Here is a 7410-nt window from a genome sequence, read left to right as displayed (position 1 = left end):
TTTATTCAGCCTTCTTCAATTGTTCCTTATTTTGCTATCTCTTCTGTCAGAACCCTGACTTATACACCTACTTACAGCAAGGTCAATATGTGAATTAAGAGACAAATGTGTTAGTTGACTTTTTTCCCCAAATGCAAACTTTGCTGGTTTAGTAGTATATATTTTCATATATTTTTCTCTTCAGAAAATTCTTTTTTTATTAATAAGTTTTTTTTATTGTGAAAATACCGTACAGAGGAGTTACAATTACATGAGCAAGTAATGAATACATTTCTTATCAAGCATTGTTGCCTCCTCCTTTGTTTCCCCTTACCATCTCTGCCCTTCCATTCCCACCCTCCGCCCAAAGTTGTAAAGTTTGTTTTTCGACGTAATGTCTTGTACATCTCATTGTTGCAATGGGTCCACCTGTATCCCTATTTAAACAATTTGTTTTTTCCCTTCCCCTCCACAAATTATACCAACATCAAATACAGGGAAAACAGGGTTATACCGTGGGGGAGAGACATACAAAGCATCAAAGAAATCATCTTATAAATATGTTAGAAACAATAGCAAGAAAGAAAAAATATTAGAGTCCTTATCTTGGGGTTCATTTCGCCTAACATCAACTTATCTGACCATTTTGCTTGTCTAAGATATACACTAGTTATTGCAAATAAGGGAAACCATGGGACCTATGTTTCTTTGGGCCTGGTTTACTTCACTTAATATAATTTTTTCCAAGTCTTTCCATTTTCTAACAAATGGGCAATGTCATTCTTTTTGATGGAGGCATAGAATTCCACTGTGTATATATACCACATTTTCTTGATCCATTCATCTACTGAAGGGTATCTGGGTTGGTTCCCTATCTTAGCTATGGTAAATAATGCTTCAGTAAACATAGTTGTGCTGGTAGCTTTAGTATGGTCTTGTTTGTGATCATCTGGGTAAATGCTCAAAAGTGGGATTGCTGGGTCATAGGGGAGCTCTATGTGGAGTCTTTTGAGGAACCTCCAAACTACTTTTCAAAGTGGTTGAACAAGTTAGAAAATGCTTTTTATATATACTGTTCATCTTCTTTGAGATAGTAATTGTGTCATATACTATGTAGTATATTAGCTTTATTTTCCTTCTCCTTTTTCTCTCTTTTCCTTTCCTAATTTCCTTGTTCTTTCTGTTTTCTTTCTCTTTCCAGAATGTCAAGAAAAGCAACATTTTAGCAATGTTTGGACAAAACTATACAATGGATGCTTTAAGGAAAGTGACTACAAGGATATATATTTTGATGCCTATCTTGCATTAGAAAAAAAATTAAATGCTGGCATTTTTATTCAAACGTTATGATGCTTCAAACCCAAATACTCACTCACTGTAACCTTCTTGCCCTTCTGCAGTTTGTTACCAAATCCTAAATCTTTTATTTCCCTAATATCTCAAGAACTTATTTTTATTTCTCTATGCTTACTATAATTCCCTTTAAAAATTCATTCTATGGTACGATACCCAAAATTGAATAGGTGATAGCTTAATTATCTCTTTTCCTCTGTAGAAAAACTCAACATGGGTGATAATGGTAGAATCTCATTCTTGTTCCTTAACTTTTGCCATGTATTTCTGAGTAAAGACTGTCTAGATGGAAATGGAATATCAGATAAGAGCTCTAGTCTAAGCTTTGCTTGCTTTTTTCCTATATTATCCTTTGATGGTCAGTCTCTGTTTACATGAAGTTTACATGAAGTTATGAGAACCACTTTCAGTTCTTTGAGCAGTGTAGTATACCTGATAGTTTCCGGTTTCCCTGTCTCAAATTTTCCTGCATGGGCTGGCTTTGAACCGCAGTCCTCAGATGTCAGCCTTCTGAGTAGCTAGGATTACAGGCGTGAGCCACTGGCACCCGGACCCTGTCTATATTTTCAAAGATGTAGTTCTTTCTGATGGGTAAATTGTATTATCCTTGATCTTACTTCACCTTTCCCATTTCGAATATCTATTGCAGTTAAGCTCTCAAATAATACATGGCTTTTAAAAACACTGGGGAATTAAAGTCCTTCTTATTCCAAAGATAGGGAAATGGAGCCTTTGAGATTTACCTGCTAACATAAAATCAAGAGATCTATAAATTATAAGTTGTGTAGAGAGAGTTAGAATTTTAGTTTGCAATTCTAAAATATGTGCCTTACTGTGTTATATAGCTTTACATTATTATAGTGAAATACCTGAGATAATTAACTCATGATAAAAACAGATTGGCTTATAGTTTTGTAAATTCCAAACCAAAGCTGAGGACTCCACTGGTTGGAGCCTCTGAGTAGACAGTACCTCATGGTGAGAGTGTGTGGCCACATGCTCACCTCATAGCTGAGAATTAGAAGAAAAAGAAGAAGAAAAAGAGTTCCCAAGCCCCTTCAAGGATATCTCATTGAACTATTTCCCTATCCTTACTGTAATTTCCTTTACAAAATTTGTTCTATGGTACAACAAACAAAATTGAATAGATTATGATAGCTTCATTTCCTCTTTTCCTCTGTAGAGAAACGCAACATGGCTGATAATTTTGGTAGATGCTCATTCTTGTTAAGGATAGCCCACCTTTGCCATGCATTTCTCAGTAAAGACCAGGTCTTACGAGCTAACGGTTCTACTTACCCCCTCCCCCCCCATAACCATCCTGAGGGCAAGGTCATTACCATATAGACCTTTGTGTGAAATTTCTCCAAATCTTAGTAATCACTGTAATTACTGTCTATTCATACTGTGGATATTTATGAAATTCCTGATGTATTAGTGACAAGGATATTTACTGGTTTAAAAATTCTCAGTTTATGGGCAGCTACATGCAGAAAACTAAAAGTGGACCCCAGCCTATCACCATGCACCAACATCAACTCAAAATGGATTAAAGACCTTAACATTAAACCTGAATCTCTGAAACTACTACAGGACAGAGTAGGAGAGACACTTGAACTAATAGGCACAGGAAGGAACTTCCTGAACAGAGTCCCAGGGTCACAACAAGTTGGAGAGAGACTCGACAAATGGGACTACCTTAAAATAAAAAGCTTCTGCACAGCTAAATCTATCGCAACTAAGCTAGAAAGACAACCAACTAATTGGGAAAAAATATTTACCAGCAATATATCAGACAAGGGGTTAACATCCTGTATATACAGGGAACTCAAGAAACTAATCCCTCCCAAACCTAACAAACCAATTACTAAATGGGCAAGGGAACTAAAGAGGGACTTCTCAAATGAAGAAATAAAAATGGCAAAGAAACACATGAGGAAATGTTCATCATCCCTGGTGGTGAAGGAAATGCAAATAAAGACAACCCTGAGATACCACCTTACCCCAGTCAGAATGTCCCACATCCACAAATCAGCCAACGACAAATGCTGGAGGGGATGTGGAGAAAGAGGAACCCTATTACACTGCTGGTGGGAATGTACACTTATACAACCACTTTGGAAAGCAGTCTGGAGTGTCCTTAGAAAGCTAAAGATTGACCTCCCTTACGACCCAGTCATACCACTTCTAGGCATCTACCCTGAACAACAGGAACCAATATACAAGGACACGTGCACCTCCATGTTTATTGCAGCACTGTTCGCAATAGCTAGGATATGGAAACAACCTAGGTGCCCCACCACAGATGAATGGATCCAAAAATTGTGGTATCTATACACAATGGAATATTATGCAGCCATTAGAAATGACAAAATAATGGCATTTGCAGGGAAATGGATGGAGCTAGAAGGAATCATGTTGAGCGAGGTAAGCCAAGAACGAAGAGACAAACGGTACATGGTCTCCTGATAAGTGGATGCTAAATCCAAAAGGTTAGGTGATACGACAAAACTAACAGGACTTAAGAAACAAAGAACTCCCGCTCATCTGGTTGAACCACTACTAAATATCCCCATGCTGCTGATCACAAATATGGTATATAACATGTGAACACTGTTATATATTACAGACTGTGGTAGACAATTTGCTCCAGGGAAGTTAGAATGAACTTGTGACTTTGAAATTATGTAATCATTTAATCACAATCAAAAAAAAAAAAAAAGAACCTCGGGGAAGGGAGGGAGGGAGGGGATGGTAGGGGGAAAACAATGGAGGGGGTAACAATGTTCAAGAGGAAGTGTACTCATAACCTCACTCATGTAACTGTAACCCTCTGTATAGTAGCTTTACAATAAAAAAAAAAAAATTCTCAGTTTAGGGCTGGGAAGGTGGCTCAGCGGTAGAGCACTTGCCTTGCATGCTTGAGGCCCTGGGTTCGATTCCTCAGCACCACATAAGCAGAAAAAAAAAGCTGGAAGTGGCGCTGTAGCTCACGTGGTAGAGTGCTAGCCTTGAGCTGAAGAGCTGAGGGACAGCACTCAGGCCCAGAGTTCAGGCCCCACAACCCGACCCCTCCCCCCCATAAGGATAGTAGGTAACATTTTTTTTTTTTTTTAAAGGACAACTTAATGGTGGTAGAATCAGAGAGCAAAGGAGCTGCCATGTACTAGGAGATCAGAAAAATTGTGCTATCAAGGTGACATTGAAGTCATGACTGTTCCCATAGGTTTTTTTTAAAAAAAAATATTGTATTTGAAATATTTATTTATATCTATGGGTTCTTTTGTTATCTCTTCGAATTTTGTTTTTGAAATGAGTGTTTTCCTTTTTTTTTTTTTTCGGTTGGGTATGGGGCTTGAACGCTGGGCCTGGCGCTGTCCCCCAGCTCTTCAGCTCAAGGCTAGCGCTCTACCGCTTGAGCCACAGTGCCACTTCTGGTTTTCTGATGGTTTTTTGGAGATAAGAGTTTCACGGCTTTTCCTGCCCAGGCTGGCTTTGCACTGTAATCTTCAGATCTCAGCCTCCGGAGTAGCTAGGATTACAACTGTCTCTTGGCTGTTTTGCTTTTTCAACCTGTTCTTTTCCTCAGTAACAGTTTTGGGATTGGTCAAAGTAGTTTTCGAGGGCAGAGTGAGGGTGTGAGTCTGTGCCAGCTCTGGAGAGATGGAAACTGCTCCAAGATGGGTTTTGCTGGAGGGTGAAATAGCTGTGTAACAGGCTAAACATTTTTGTTTTGATTTTTTGAAAGCATATTTTAAAATCAAGAGTGATTTGATCATATCTGATTTTTCCAAGATCCATTTAGAGGACAAGAGTGAATGAGATCAAGACCTGAAATGGGGAAATAAATGGAGTCAATTCCATTAAATAAGATAAGAAATATTGAGCACATAAATAAGAGCAATGATACAATTACTTTATAATTATATGTTTCTGTTTCTAATTATACAATGATTATTTTTTCTTCAAGGAACAGTCATTTGTTCAAGAATTTTTTTATTTTTTTGTTTTATTTTATTTTATTTTTTTGTTGGTCATGGGGTTGAACTCTGGGCTTGGGCTTTATCCCTCAGCTCTTCAGCTCCAGGCAAGTACTCTATTGCTTGAGCCACAGTGCTACTTCGGTTTTCTAGTGGTTTATTGGAGATAAGAGTCCCTGCCCGGGCTGGCTTTGAACCTTGATCCTCAGATCTCAGCCTCCTGAGTAGCTAGGATTATAGGCATGAACCACAGGCGCCAGGCTCAAGAATTATTTTTAAAATGTCATCATCTGTTATTCTCTTAATATTTTGATTGACTTTAGGTATAAAGTGAGATGAATCATTTTTACACCTCTACCACACAATGCTTTATCTGATTGATTCTTCCTTTGCAAAAAAAAAAAAAAAATCAACAGTAAGAAACCCTATGGTTTATTTTGTTTAGCATCTCAGTACTTAATGAAAACATGAAAAACAAAATAAGAGCAAAAAGCCTGCACAATTGAGAATAGTCTCTAGTTACTTAACAATTATTCTTGTAATTCTTTACAAACTCAACAGTAATGGGAAAGCTCTTTCACAATATAAATGCTCAACACATTCTACTATCTTTTAAAATTTATTGACTTAGAAACAGCATTTGGCTCTGTGAGAGGACTTATTTATTTTAAATTATAACCTAAGTCTTATAAACATGGATTTATAAAAATAAAATAAATTCATTTAGAAGAAAGTTCATCCAAATTTAAGTCAACCAGTGTTAGGTCATATTCATTATTTAAATTGTGCTAGTTTTGGGGGAATCTCAGAGTATTATTCTACAAAGTTAAGATATGAAAACATAAGGGTCAATTACTTTCATTAAGAGTTATAGCCATGAGTATGAAATTATGAAGAATGGAACAAAGTTTGTCCTAGAAAAAAATAAGCTACTTTGGGAGGTAATGAGTACTTTTATTTTGGCAGTGACTCCTGGAACACTGGAGAATATTGTTTAATAGGTTTTTTAAAAGTGTTTTCCTCATTGGAACTTCACTATGAAGTGTCTTACATTTTTTCCCATTTTAATTTAACTTTTGATTATATGTATGTAATTATAAGCTTCACAGAAAATGCATATTCACAATATGTTTAGTTTCAATTTTATAACAACAGAGCACAATGTTATTAGTGTCCTATCATAAAATGAATTCTCTCTTTTTACAGTAGTCATAGGATGAGGAGTAGTTTCTTATTAGCTTTAAGAATAAAACCTTTCCTAAAAATCTTACAAAATTTACATATGTTGGTAAGGTATTGCCATCATTTTCTTTCCTTTCTTTTCCCCTTTATATCCACTGTTTTCTACTAATTTGACCATTTTTTCCATTCCCAAAGTTTCAAAAGTCATCTCTTAATTGAAGATTAAATCTTATCAACTTACTCCTGTCTTATAAAGCTATAGTTTTGTGAGCTTTTTGAACTTTTCTCTAAGGTTTTCTTATTTTCTGTCTGGTCATTATAGAGAGGATTGCAGATGGCCCTGAAATGGCTTCAACATTGGATTTGAAGTCCATATTTTTTTGTCTTTCCTTTTCTCTAGAACTGTATCTTTCTGATACAGTTTTTACCCTCTTTCTCTCTTTCATCCCTCTACTGGTGTTCTTTTTTCACAGTCACAATGGATCAGCTATGCTTGGTTTTCCCTAGTTTAATATCCTCTTGTCTCCCCCAACTCTCCCAGTTGCTAATTTATTATGGTAATGTTCTTGAAATATAAGAATGATTGTGTTATATGTTTTTCCTTGCTTACTAGTAAAGGCCAAATATCCCAATCATCCTAACCTATCTTTATTTTATTGCATTTAAATTTGGCTTTGTAAGAATTTACAGAGTATAAAACTTAATTTCTTTGGGATATGCAATTCAATGAGTTGTGAGAATGTGTAATGACACATAATCATCACCATAATATTGTACATACATTTTGTCATTCTCAAATTATTCTGCATGGTGTTCCTTTGTAGTGCAGTCTTCCCTGATCATTGGCAGTTACTGATGGTTTTTTACTTCCTGTGGCTTTACCTCTTCTAGAATATGTCTTATGTGGAGTCATGAG

Source organism: Dipodomys spectabilis, unplaced genomic scaffold (genome assembly GCF_019054845.1).
Source record: "Dipodomys spectabilis isolate Male_0828 unplaced genomic scaffold, ASM1905484v1 ptg000234l, whole genome shotgun sequence".
In the NCBI taxonomy this organism is placed as follows: domain Eukaryota; kingdom Metazoa; phylum Chordata; class Mammalia; order Rodentia; family Heteromyidae; genus Dipodomys; species Dipodomys spectabilis.
The sequence above is the reverse complement of the archived record's forward strand: the minus strand, read 5'-3'. Positions refer to the sequence as shown.